The sequence below is a fragment of the Rhopalosiphum padi genome, chromosome 3, assembly GCF_020882245.1.
Source record: "Rhopalosiphum padi isolate XX-2018 chromosome 3, ASM2088224v1, whole genome shotgun sequence".
NCBI classification, from domain to species: domain Eukaryota; kingdom Metazoa; phylum Arthropoda; class Insecta; order Hemiptera; family Aphididae; genus Rhopalosiphum; species Rhopalosiphum padi.
This window is the reverse complement of record NC_083599.1, coordinates 42,444,218-42,459,531: the sequence shown is the minus strand read 5'-3', so window position 1 is coordinate 42,459,531 and position 15,314 is coordinate 42,444,218. Positions and strand designations below refer to the sequence as shown.

The 15,314-nt window shown below is 26.4% G+C and overlaps 1 long non-coding RNA gene across 13 annotated transcripts in view; it reads right to left on the bottom strand.

The window, feature by feature from the left end:
• The window catches only part of LOC132926935 (uncharacterized), a 405,462-nt gene extending 390,545 nt beyond the window's left edge, over positions 1 to 14,917 (bottom strand). For 2 of the 13 annotated variants that reach the window (XR_009661568.1, XR_009661567.1), the window contains exons 1-9: positions 8,240 to 8,621; positions 7,790 to 7,932; positions 7,197 to 7,296; positions 6,561 to 6,691; positions 4,506 to 4,648; positions 4,056 to 4,198; positions 3,463 to 3,562; positions 2,827 to 2,957; positions 772 to 914 (exon numbers count right to left, since the gene is read on the bottom strand). This is a non-coding gene — a long non-coding RNA (uncharacterized LOC132926935). Of the gene's footprint in view, positions 1 to 334; positions 465 to 771; positions 915 to 2,826; positions 2,958 to 3,462; positions 3,563 to 4,055; positions 4,199 to 4,505; positions 4,649 to 6,560; positions 6,692 to 7,196; positions 7,297 to 7,789; positions 7,933 to 8,239; positions 8,622 to 11,417; positions 12,376 to 14,579 lie in introns of those variants that run through there. The other 11 variants (XR_009661574.1, XR_009661573.1, XR_009661564.1 and 8 more) reach the window with 11 other exon arrangements.
• Between the last annotated feature and the right edge of the window lie 397 nt (positions 14,918 to 15,314).

Genomic DNA, 15,314 nt, shown 5'->3' with positions numbered 1-15,314 from the left:
TATTAAAATAATAAGAGTTTGTAATACTTGTATAACGTATACAATAAGAATCATTGTCATAATTTAGTAGTCAAGGTTTCTAGACACTAACATGAGAATTGAGTGTTTTATAAACAGTTAAAAATATGACTTTGTAATATTTGTTAAAATTACCATGTAAAATCATGTTTTATTGTGTTTATGAAGTATCAGCTTAAATGTAATATTTGAATGTCAATTATTGAAAGTTAGAATCATTTGCTTATAATCTAATGATCAGAGTTTCATGACACTGACTCTTTGTTACACTACTATTAATTTAATATCAATTAAATTCAATACCCATTACGCGCACGTTGCACAAAACCATTATTATTAGCAGTACTGTCTAGTCCATTTCCAACGTAGGATGTTGATGTTTTGCATAGTGGTAGAAATGTGAATTCATGTCTCAGCATGTATTGAGTGATCTGCTGTACTGCCATCTAAAAATAAAAAATAGTCAGTTAAATATTATGTATAGTGGTTGGAGAATAACTTGAGAATACAGTGTTTTACAAGCAGTTCAAAGTATGACTTTGTAATATTTGTTTAAATTACCATGTAAAATCATGTCAAAATTATGATATTAAATCATTTTTTATTGTGTTTGTGAAGTATCAGCTTAAATGTAATATTTGAATGTCAATTATTGAAAATTAGAATCATTTGCTTATAATCTAATGGTCAGGGTTTCATGACACTGACTTTTTGTTACACTACTATTAATTTAATATCAATTAAATTCAATACCCATTACACGCACGTTGCACAAAACCCTTGTTATTAGCAGTATCGTCTAGTACATTTTCAACGTAGGATATTGATATTTAGCATAGTGGTAGAAATGTGAATTCATGTCTCGGCATGTATTGAATGATCTGCTGTACTGCCATCTAAAAAAAAAATAGTAAGTTAAATATGTATAATGGTTGGAGGATAAAATGTCGCTACTAGACACCGTAAGGAGGACAACAATTTTTATATAACAACTAGTACGTGGACAACACTGAATAATTTTTTAAATGGAAACAATCAAAACATAAACTAACAGACAAACTTCATTTTTATTACAAAATTCTTGAAAACAATTTACAGTTGAAACTCAAATACAAATACGAATGTAAAACTGCAAAATGATAGGAAATATAGACATAATATTATATAACAGACGATAAGAAATAATAATTATGATAAGCCATAAAAGATAGTACCTACAAATATACCAGAATGTTTTGTAGAATATAAAATGTACCTATTATAAGTGTGACTATTTGTACAACCGAAAATTTGCTCCTTTTCAATACGAAAAAAGTGGGTATCGCTCCGGTGTATAGTAGAGATGGTGAGTAGGTCACTGGTCACTATAATGGATGTGTTAAATTTGAATGCAACGACGGGTAGGATTGTATACGAAAAACGATTCTGAACGGAGATGATTTGTCAGTCAATGATAATTAGTTGGATATATTATATTATTACCTATATTTAAATTGTAATATATCGTTATTTTACGCGATTTCGTAAAAAATTATATTTCATACGCACATAAAATGTTTTCTATATTGACAATGGATTTATTTTTTTACTGTTACTTGAAGGAAAACTTATGGATAACCTAGTATATCCAACCTTAAGTATAAATCACAAAGATTTTATGAATTTTCAACTTCAAAATTCTTTGCAAATTTTCGTGATTTTGATATATTTTCTAAACATATGAACTTTAAATGCTTATAAACAATAATTGTGACTAACGATTTTTGATTTATTTTTTACTACGATAAGTCTCAATTATCTATAAGTAGCTTAAAAAATGTCAAAATATTTTGAAAATTTAATCGCAAATAGATAACGCTAATATAAACGTTTGTTGAAAATTTCAAGTATTTACAATGATTCGTTTTTGACTTGCAGCAAAATCAAAAAATCGATTTTGTCTTTTCAAAGAGGGGCTGAAGTCAAAAACGAAGCATTATTACTACTCCAAAAAGTGATGACGGACACAAAAATAATACAAACATCGTTGTAAAATCAATACATTCATCACTCCGTTCAGAATCTAAAAATATTAATTTGTATTATTCGTCAAAATTAACTTGTAAAATCATATTTTATGGTTTTTATGAAGTAAAAATATCAGGTTAAATGAAACATGTGCAAGTTAAAAATTATAAATTAGAATCATTTTCGTAATAGAGTAGTCAAGGATCAAGACACTTACTTGTGTTAACTTCGGGCATAAAATATGAACAATTCGTTTATAATATCAAAAATCTTTATTAAATGAACAACAACTACACCCAATAGCTAAGTAAAAACAACCGTCAATTATGTCAAAAGGCCGTCCGGCGAACGGCACACAACCAACTAGTTTTACTCTGAGGCGATCGGGCATCGGCCGACGGATGTCGTCCCCACTACCGCCCTCTGTCGGTGCATACATTTAATAATTTTGAGTGTTTTATAAGCAGTTTAAAATTGGAATTTGTCAAAATTATCATATAAAAACATGTATTATAGTGTATTCAAAATACCAGGTTAAATGAAACACGTGAAAGACAATAATGGTAAATTTCTTAAACTATTGTTCAACCTTCTAAACATGAACTTAATATTTGAGTGTTTTATAAATGTTTTATAATGATCATTTAAATATTATAGTAAAAACAAAATATATTTATAGCATAGGTAAAATTTAAGAATAAACAATACAAGCTAAAGTTGTTTACTATTATTTTATTCAGATATTTAACAAATCTCAATTGTTTCACAGCTATTAATTTAGTGTCAATTATATTCAATAACCATTGCATAAATCCAATATTATTATCAGTATCTTCTAGTCCATTTTCAACCTAGGATGTTGATACTCTCCTTAGTGGTAGAAATGTGAATTCGTGTCTCAGCATGCCTTGATTGATCTGATATACTGCCATCTGAAAAAATGTAGTAAGTTAATAACGTATAACCGTTGGAGAATAAGTTGAGAATACAGTGTTTTACAGGCAGTTCAAAGTATGAATTTGTAATATCAGTCAATATTATCATATAAAAAACATGTTTTATAGTGTTTATGAAGTATCAGCTTAAATGACAAATATGGATGTTAGTAATGGTAAATAAGAATCATTTACTTAATCTAATTGTCTAGGTTTCATGACACTAACTTGATAATTGAGATTTTTATGAGCAGCTAAAAATATGAATTTGTAATATGAGTCAAAATTATGATATATAAGCACGTTTTATAGTGTTTATTATCAAGTATGAGCCTAAATGAAATATATGGAAGTTAATAATGGTAAATAAGAACCATTTACTTAATATAATGGTTAGGGTTTTATGACACTAACTTTTTGTAACACTACTATTAATTGAATATCAATTACATCCAATACCCATTACACGCACGTTGCATAAAACCATTAATATTAGCAGTACCTTCTATTCCATTTTCAACGGAAAATGTTGTAACTTTCCCAAGTGATAGAAATGTTAATTCATGTCTCAGCATGCCTCCAGTGATCTGCAGTACTGCCATCTAAAACACAAATAGTCAGTTAAATACGTATAATGGTTAAAGAAATAATTATAATGCTTAGCAATAAAACAGATAGTACAAATCTACCAGAATGTTTTGTTGAGTTTTAATGTAAAACAAAATATAAGTAAAGAATACACTTGTACATTAACATAAAATTGCTGCTTTTCAATATTAAAATAATAAGAGTTTGTAATACTTGTATAACGTATACAATAAGAATCATTGTCATAATTTAGTAGTCAAGGTTTCTAGACACTAACATGAGAATTGAGTGTTTTATAAACAGTTAAAAATATGACTTTGTAATATTTGTTAAAATTACCATGTAAAATCATGTTTTATTGTGTTTATGAAGTATCAGCTTAAATGTAATATTTGAATGTCAATTATTGAAAGTTAGAATCATTTGCTTATAATCTAATGATCAGAGTTTCATGACACTGACTCTTTGTTACACTACTATTAATTTAATATCAATTAAATTCAATACCCATTACGCGCACGTTGCACAAAACCATTATTATTAGCAGTACTGTCTAGTCCATTTCCAACGTAGGATGTTGATGTTTTGCATAGTGGTAGAAATGTGAATTCATGTCTCAGCATGTATTGAGTGATCTGCTGTACTGCCATCTAAAAATAAAAAATAGTCAGTTAAATATTATGTATAGTGGTTGGAGAATAACTTGAGAATACAGTGTTTTACAAGCAGTTCAAAGTATGACTTTGTAATATTTGTTTAAATTACCATGTAAAATCATGTCAAAATTATGATATTAAATCATTTTTTATTGTGTTTGTGAAGTATCAGCTTAAATGTAATATTTGAATGTCAATTATTGAAAATTAGAATCATTTGCTTATAATCTAATGGTCAGGGTTTCATGACACTGACTTTTTGTTACACTACTATTAATTTAATATCAATTAAATTCAATACCCATTACACGCACGTTGCACAAAACCCTTGTTATTAGCAGTATCGTCTAGTACATTTTCAACGTAGGATATTGATATTTAGCATAGTGGTAGAAATGTGAATTCATGTCTCGGCATGTATTGAATGATCTGCTGTACTGCCATCTAAAAAAAAAATAGTAAGTTAAATATGTATAATGGTTGGAGGATAAAATGTCGCTACTAGACACCGTAAGGAGGACAACAATTTTTATATAACAACTAGTACGTGGACAACACTGAATAATTTTTTAAATGGAAACAATCAAAACATAAACTAACAGACAAACTTCATTTTTATTACAAAATTCTTGAAAACAATTTACAGTTGAAACTCAAATACAAATACGAATGTAAAACTGCAAAATGATAGGAAATATAGACATAATATTATATAACAGACGATAAGAAATAATAATTATGATAAGCCATAAAAGATAGTACCTACAAATATACCAGAATGTTTTGTAGAATATAAAATGTACCTATTATAAGTGTGACTATTTGTACAACCGAAAATTTGCTCCTTTTCAATACGAAAAAAGTGGGTATCGCTCCGGTGTATAGTAGAGATGGTGAGTAGGTCACTGGTCACTATAATGGATGTGTTAAATTTGAATGCAACGACGGGTAGGATTGTATACGAAAAACGATTCTGAACGGAGATGATTTGTCAGTCAATGATAATTAGTTGGATATATTATATTATTACCTATATTTAAATTGTAATATATCGTTATTTTACGCGATTTCGTAAAAAATTATATTTCATACGCACATAAAATGTTTTCTATATTGACAATGGATTTATTTTTTTACTGTTACTTGAAGGAAAACTTATGGATAACCTAGTATATCCAACCTTAAGTATAAATCACAAAGATTTTATGAATTTTCAACTTCAAAATTCTTTGCAAATTTTCGTGATTTTGATATATTTTCTAAACATATGAACTTTAAATGCTTATAAACAATAATTGTGACTAACGATTTTTGATTTATTTTTTACTACGATAAGTCTCAATTATCTATAAGTAGCTTAAAAAATGTCAAAATATTTTGAAAATTTAATCGCAAATAGATAACGCTAATATAAACGTTTGTTGAAAATTTCAAGTATTTACAATGATTCGTTTTTGACTTGCAGCAAAATCAAAAAATCGATTTTGTCTTTTCAAAGAGGGGCTGAAGTCAAAAACGAAGCATTATTACTACTCCAAAAAGTGATGACGGACACAAAAATAATACAAACATCGTTGTAAAATCAATACATTCATCACTCCGTTCAGAATCTAAAAATATTAATTTGTATTATTCGTCAAAATTAACTTGTAAAATCATATTTTATGGTTTTTATGAAGTAAAAATATCAGGTTAAATGAAACATGTGCAAGTTAAAAATTATAAATTAGAATCATTTTCGTAATAGAGTAGTCAAGGATCAAGACACTTACTTGTGTTAACTTCGGGCATAAAATATGAACAATTCGTTTATAATATCAAAAATCTTTATTAAATGAACAACAACTACACCCAATAGCTAAGTAAAAACAACCGTCAATTATGTCAAAAGGCCGTCCGGCGAACGGCACACAACCAACTAGTTTTACTCTGAGGCGATCGGGCATCGGCCGACGGATGTCGTCCCCACTACCGCCCTCTGTCGGTGCATACATTTAATAATTTTGAGTGTTTTATAAGCAGTTTAAAATTGGAATTTGTCAAAATTATCATATAAAAACATGTATTATAGTGTATTCAAAATACCAGGTTAAATGAAACACGTGAAAGACAATAATGGTAAATTTCTTAAACTATTGTTCAACCTTCTAAACATGAACTTAATATTTGAGTGTTTTATAAATGTTTTATAATGATCATTTAAATATTATAGTAAAAACAAAATATATTTATAGCATAGGTAAAATTTAAGAATAAACAATACAAGCTAAAGTTGTTTACTATTATTTTATTCAGATATTTAACAAATCTCAATTGTTTCACAGCTATTAATTTAGTGTCAATTATATTCAATAACCATTGCATAAATCCAATATTATTATCAGTATCTTCTAGTCCATTTTCAACCTAGGATGTTGATACTCTCCTTAGTGGTAGAAATGTGAATTCGTGTCTCAGCATGCCTTGATTGATCTGATATACTGCCATCTGAAAAAATGTAGTAAGTTAATAACGTATAACCGTTGGAGAATAAGTTGAGAATACAGTGTTTTACAGGCAGTTCAAAGTATGAATTTGTAATATCAGTCAATATTATCATATAAAAAACATGTTTTATAGTGTTTATGAAGTATCAGCTTAAATGACAAATATGGATGTTAGTAATGGTAAATAAGAATCATTTACTTAATCTAATTGTCTAGGTTTCATGACACTAACTTGATAATTGAGATTTTTATGAGCAGCTAAAAATATGAATTTGTAATATGAGTCAAAATTATGATATATAAGCACGTTTTATAGTGTTTATTATCAAGTATGAGCCTAAATGAAATATATGGAAGTTAATAATGGTAAATAAGAACCATTTACTTAATATAATGGTTAGGGTTTTATGACACTAACTTTTTGTAACACTACTATTAATTGAATATCAATTACATCCAATACCCATTACACGCACGTTGCATAAAACCATTAATATTAGCAGTACCTTCTATTCCATTTTCAACGGAAAATGTTGTAACTTTCCCAAGTGATAGAAATGTTAATTCATGTCTCAGCATGCCTCCAGTGATCTGCAGTACTGCCATCTAAAACACAAATAGTCAGTTAAATACGTATAATGGTTAAAGAAATAATTATAATGCTTAGCAATAAAACAGATAGTACAAATCTACCAGAATGTTTTGTTGAGTTTTAATGTAAAACAAAATATAAGTAAAGAATACACTTGTACATTAACATAAAATTGCTGCTTTTCAATATTAAAATAATAAGAGTTTGTAATACTTGTATAACGTATACAATAAGAATCATTGTCATAATTTAGTAGTCAAGGTTTCTAGACACTAACATGAGAATTGAGTGTTTTATAAACAGTTAAAAATATGACTTTGTAATATTTGTTAAAATTACCATGTAAAATCATGTTTTATTGTGTTTATGAAGTATCAGCTTAAATGTAATATTTGAATGTCAATTATTGAAAGTTAGAATCATTTGCTTATAATCTAATGATCAGAGTTTCATGACACTGACTCTTTGTTACACTACTATTAATTTAATATCAATTAAATTCAATACCCATTACGCGCACGTTGCACAAAACCATTATTATTAGCAGTACTGTCTAGTCCATTTCCAACGTAGGATGTTGATGTTTTGCATAGTGGTAGAAATGTGAATTCATGTCTCAGCATGTATTGAGTGATCTGCTGTACTGCCATCTAAAAATAAAAAATAGTCAGTTAAATATTATGTATAGTGGTTGGAGAATAACTTGAGAATACAGTGTTTTACAAGCAGTTCAAAGTATGACTTTGTAATATTTGTTTAAATTACCATGTAAAATCATGTCAAAATTATGATATTAAATCATTTTTTATTGTGTTTGTGAAGTATCAGCTTAAATGTAATATTTGAATGTCAATTATTGAAAATTAGAATCATTTGCTTATAATCTAATGGTCAGGGTTTCATGACACTGACTTTTTGTTACACTACTATTAATTTAATATCAATTAAATTCAATACCCATTACACGCACGTTGCACAAAACCCTTGTTATTAGCAGTATCGTCTAGTACATTTTCAACGTAGGATATTGATATTTAGCATAGTGGTAGAAATGTGAATTCATGTCTCGGCATGTATTGAATGATCTGCTGTACTGCCATCTAAAAAAAAAATAGTAAGTTAAATATGTATAATGGTTGGAGGATAAAATGTCGCTACTAGACACCGTAAGGAGGACAACAATTTTTATATAACAACTAGTACGTGGACAACACTGAATAATTTTTTAAATGGAAACAATCAAAACATAAACTAACAGACAAACTTCATTTTTATTACAAAATTCTTGAAAACAATTTACAGTTGAAACTCAAATACAAAAACGAATGTAGAACTGCAAAACATAGATAACAGATGATAATAAATAATAATTATGATAAGCCATAAAAGATAGTACAAATGTACCAGAATGGTTTGTAGAAGGAATTCAAATGTATTATGAGTGTAACTAAAGAATTCATTTGTACAACTGAAAATCGCTCCTTTTCAATACGAAAAAATGTTAAGTTGTATTATTCGTCAAAATTAACTTATAAAATCATATTTTATAGTTTTTATGAAGTAAAAATATCAGGTAAAATGAAAAAAATGAAAGTTAAAAATTATAAATTAGAATCATTTTCTTGATCTAGTAGTCAAGGATCAAGACAGTTACTTGTGTTAACTTCGGGCATAAAATATGAGCAATTCGTTTATAATATCAAAAATCTTAATTAATAAATAACGAGTAGACTCAAAATCTAAGTAAATACAACGACCCGTTACGATACACAGCAGTACGGTGAACGCCACACAACTATCTAGTTTCTTTCTGAGGCGATTCGGCCGACGGATGTCGTCCCTACTACGGCGACGCTCACGCCCTCTGTTGGTGTATACATTTAATTTTTGACTGTTTTATAAGCAGATTAAAATAGGTATTCATAATATTTCTAAAACTTATCATATAAACTCATGTCTTATAGAGTATATGAAGTATCTGCTTAAATGAAATGTATGCAAGTTAATAATGGTAAATTAGAATCATTTTCCTAATATAGTGTCCAGGTTTCAAGAGATTAACTTGAGAATTGTGTGTTTTATAAGCAGTTCAAAAAATAAATATATATTATTCGTCAAAAATATCATATAAAATCATGTTTTATAGTTTTTATGAAGTACCTGCTTAAATCAAATGTATGCAAGTTAATAATAATAAATTAGAATCATTTTCTTAATATAGAGGTCCAGGTTTCAAGAGATTAACTTGAGAATTGTGTGTTTTATAAACAGTTAAAAAAAATGATTTTTTAATATTCGTCAAAATTATCATACAAAATCATGTTTTATAGTGTTTATGAAGAATCAGCTTACATAATATCTATAGAAGTTAATAATAATAAATTATAATCATTTTATTAATATAGTGGTCCAGGTTTCAAGAGATTAACTTGAGAATTGTGTGTTTTATAAGCAGTTCAAAAAATAAATATATATTATTCGTCAAAATTATCATATAAAATCATGTTTTATAGTGTTTATGAAAAATCTGATTAAATCAAATGTATGCAAGTTAATAATAATAAATTATAATCATTTTATTAATATAGTGGTCCAGGTTTCAAGAGATTAACTTGAGAATTGTGTGTTTTATAAGCAGTTCAAAAAATAAATATATATTATTCGTCAAAAATATCATATAAAATCATGTTTTATAGTTTTTATGAAGTACCTGCTTAAATCAAATGTATGCAAGTTAATAATAATAAATTAGAATCATTTTCTTAATATAGAGGTCCAGGTTTCAAGAGATTAACTTGAGAATTGTGTGTTTTATAAACAGTTAAAAAAAATGATTTTTTAATATTCGTCAAAATTATCATACAAAATCATGTTTTATAGTGTTTATGAAGAATCAGCTTACATAATATCTATAGAAGTTAATAATAATAAATTATAATCATTTTATTAATATAGTGGTCCAGGTTTCAAGAGATTAACTTGAGAATTGAGTGTTTTATAAACAGTTAAAAAAATGAATTTTTAATATTCGTCAAAATTATCATATAAAATCATGTTTTATAGTGTTTATGAAAAATCTGCTTAAATCAAATGTATGCAAGTTAATAATAATAAATTAGAATCATTTTCTTAATATAATGGTCCAGGTTTCAAGAGATTAACTTGAGAATTGTGTGTTTTATAAGCAGTTCAAAAAATAAATATATATTATTCGTCAAAATTATCATATAAAATCATGTTTTATAGTGTTTATGAAAAATCTGCTTAAATCAAATGTATGCAAGTTAATAATAAAAAATTATAATCATTTTATTAATATAGTAGTCCAGGTTTCAAGAGATTAACTTGAGAATTGAGTGTTTTATAAGCAGTTCAAAAAATAAATATATATTATTCGTCAAAATTATCATATAAAATCATGTTTTATAGCGTTATTGAAGTATCAGCTTAAATGAAATGTATGCTAGTTAATAATGGTAAATTAGAATAATTTTCTTAATCTAATGGTCTGACTTTCATGACACTAACTTGAGAATTCACTGTTTTATAAGCAGTTAAAAATATGAATTTTAAATACGAGTCAAAATAATCATATAAAAACATGTTTTATAGTGTTTATGAAGAATCAGCTTACATAATATCTATAGAAGTTAATAATAATAAATTATAATCATTTTATTAATATAGTGGTCCAGGTTTCAAGAGATTAACTTGAGAATTGTGTGTTTTATAAGCAGTTCAAAAAATAAATATATATTATTCGTCAAAATTATCATATAAAATCATGTTTTATAGCGTTATTGAAGTATCAGGTTAAATGAAATATATGCTAGTTAATAATGGTAAATTAGAATAATTTTCTTAATCTAATGGTCTGACTTTCATGACACTAACTTGAGAATTCACTGTTTTATAAGCAGTTAAAAATATGAATTTAAAATACGAGTCAAAATAATCATATAAAAACATGTTTTATAGTGTTTATGAAGTATCAGCTTATATGATATATATGGAAGTTGGTAATGGTAAATAAGAATCATATACTTAATCTAATGGTCTGGATTTCATGACACTAACTTTTTGTTACACTAATATTAATTGACTATCAATTATATTCAATATCCATTACTCGTACTATGCATAAAACTATTATTATTATCAGGATCGTCCAGTCCATTTTCAACGTAGGATGTTGAAACTTTCCCATGTGGTAGAAATGGTAATTCATGTTTCAATATGTCCTGAGTATATCTGGTGTACAGCCATCTAAAAAAAAATAGTAAGTTAAATATGTATAATGGTTGGAGGACAAAATGTCACTACTAGATACCATAAGGAGAACGACAATTTTTATATAACAACTAGTACGTGGACAACACTGATTAATTCAGAAAAGGAAACTATCAAAACATAAACTAACAGACAAACTTCATTTTTATACAAAATACATGAAAGGAATTTACAATTGAAACTTAAATACAAAAACGAATGTAGAACTGCAAAACATAGATAACAGATGATAATAAATAATAATTATGATAAGCCATAAAAGATAGTACAAATGTACCAGAATGGTTTGTAGAAGGAATTCAAATGTATTATGAGTGTAACTAAAGAATACATTTGTACAACTGAAAATCGCTCCTTTTCAATACGAAAAAATGTTAAGTTGTATTATTCGTCAAAATTAACTTATAAAATCATATTTTATAGTTTTTATGAAGTAAAAATATCAGGTAAAATGAAAAAAATGAAAGTTAAAAATTATAAATTAGAATCATTTTCTTGATCTAGTAGTCAAGGATCAAGACAGTTACTTGTGTTAACTTCGGGCATAAAATATGAGCAATTCGTTTATAATATCAAAAATCTTAATTAATAAATAACGAGTAGACTCAAAATCTAAGTAAATACAACGACCCGTTACGATACACAGCAGTACGGTGAACGCCACACAACTATCTAGTTTCTTTCTGAGGCGATTCGGCCGACGGATGTCGTCCCTACTACGGCGACGCTCACGCCCTCTGTTGGTGTATACATTTAATTTTTGACTGTTTTATAAGCAGATTAAAATAGGTATTCATAATATTTCTAAAACTTATCATATAAACTCATGTCTTATAGAGTATATGAAGTATCTGCTTAAATGAAATGTATGCAAGTTAATAATGGTAAATTAGAATCATTTTCCTAATATAGTGTCCAGGTTTCAAGAGATTAACTTGAGAATTGTGTGTTTTATAAACAGTTCAAAAAATAAATATATATTATTCGTCAAAATTATCATATAAAATCATGTCTTATAGTGTTTATGAAGCATCAGCTTAAATGAAATGTATGCAAATTAATAATGGTAAATTAGAATCATTTTCTTAATATAGTGGTCCAGGTTTCAAGAGATTAACTTGAGAATTGAGTGTTTTATAAACAGTTAAAAAAATGAATTTTTAATATTCGTCAAAATTATCATATAAAATCATGTTTTATAGTGTTTATGAAAAATCTGCTTAAATCAAATGTATGCAAGTTAATAATAATAAATTAGAATCATTTTCTTAATATAGTGGTCCAGGTTTCAAGAGATTAACTTGAGAATTGTGTGTTTTATAAGCAGTTCAAAAAATAAATATATATTATTCGTCAAAATTATCATATAAAATCATGTTTTATAGTGTTTATGAAAAATCTGATTAAATCAAATGTATGCAAGTTAATAATAATAAATTATAATCATTTTATTAATATAGTGGTCCAGGTTTCAAGAGATTAACTTGAGAATTGTGTGTTTTATAAGCAGTTCAAAAAATAAATATATATTATTCGTCAAAAATATCATATAAAATCATGTTTTATAGTTTTTATGAAGTACCTGCTTAAATCAAATGTATGCAAGTTAATAATAATAAATTAGAATCATTTTCTTAATATAGAGGTCCAGGTTTCAAGAGATTAACTTGAGAATTGTGTGTTTTATAAACAGTTAAAAAAAATGATTTTTTAATATTCGTCAAAATTATCATACAAAATCATGTTTTATAGTGTTTATGAAGAATCAGCTTACATAATATCTATAGAAGTTAATAATAATAAATTATAATCATTTTATTAATATAGTGGTCCAGGTTTCAAGAGATTAACTTGAGAATTGAGTGTTTTATAAACAGTTAAAAAAATGAATTTTTAATATTCGTCAAAATTATCATATAAAATCATGTTTTATAGTGTTTATGAAAAATCTGCTTAAATCAAATGTATGCAAGTTAATAATAATAAATTAGAATCATTTTCTTAATATAATGGTCCAGGTTTCAAGAGATTAACTTGAGAATTGTGTGTTTTATAAGCAGTTCAAAAAATAAATATATATTATTCGTCAAAATTATCATATAAAATCATGTTTTATAGTGTTTATGAAAAATCTGCTTAAATCAAATGTATGCAAGTTAATAATAAAAAATTATAATCATTTTATTAATATAGTAGTCCAGGTTTCAAGAGATTAACTTGAGAATTGAGTGTTTTATAAGCAGTTCAAAAAATAAATATATATTATTCGTCAAAATTATCATATAAAATCATGTTTTATAGCGTTATTGAAGTATCAGCTTAAATGAAATGTATGCTAGTTAATAATGGTAAATTAGAATAATTTTCTTAATCTAATGGTCTGACTTTCATGACACTAACTTGAGAATTCACTGTTTTATAAGCAGTTAAAAATATGAATTTTAAATACGAGTCAAAATAATCATATAAAAACATGTTTTATAGTGTTTATGAAGAATCAGCTTACATAATATCTATAGAAGTTAATAATAATAAATTATAATCATTTTATTAATATAGTGGTCCAGGTTTCAAGAGATTAACTTGAGAATTGTGTGTTTTATAAGCAGTTCAAAAAATAAATATATATTATTCGTCAAAATTATCATATAAAATCATGTTTTATAGCGTTATTGAAGTATCAGGTTAAATGAAATATATGCTAGTTAATAATGGTAAATTAGAATAATTTTCTTAATCTAATGGTCTGACTTTCATGACACTAACTTGAGAATTCACTGTTTTATAAGCAGTTAAAAATATGAATTTAAAATACGAGTCAAAATAATCATATAAAAACATGTTTTATAGTGTTTATGAAGTATCAGCTTATATGATATATATGGAAGTTGGTAATGGTAAATAAGAATCATATACTTAATCTAATGGTCTGGATTTCATGACACTAACTTTTTGTTACACTAATATTAATTGACTATCAATTATATTCAATATCCATTACTCGTACTATGCATAAAACTATTATTATTATCAGGATCGTCCAGTCCATTTTCAACGTAGGATGTTGAAACTTTCCCATGTGGTAGAAATGGTAATTCATGTTTCAATATGTCCTGAGTATATCTGGTGTACAGCCATCTAAAAAAAAATAGTAAGTTAAATATGTATAATGGTTGGAGGACAAAATGTCACTACTAGATACCATAAGGAGAACGACAATTTTTATATAACAACTAGTACGTGGACAACACTGATTAATTCAGAAAAGGAAACTATCAAAACATAAACTAACAGACAAACTTCATTTTTATACAAAATACATGAAAGGAATTTACAATTGAAACTTAAATACAAAAACGAATGTAGAACTGCAAAACATAGATAACAGATGATAATAAATAATAATTATGATAAGCCATAAAAGATAGTACAAATGTACCAGAATGGTTTGTAGAAGGAATTCAAATGTATTATGAGTGTAACTAAAGAATTCATTTGTACAACTGAAAATCGCTCCTTTTCAATACGAAAAAATGTTAAGTTGTATTATTCGTCAAAATTAACTTATAAAATCATATTTTATAGTTTTTATGAAGTAAAAATATCAGGTAAAATGAAAAAAATGAAAGTTAAAAATTATAAATTAGAATCATTTTCTTGATCTAGTAGTCAAGGATCAAGACAGTTACTTGTGTTAACTTCGGGCATAAAATATGAGCAATTCGTTTATAATATCAAAAAT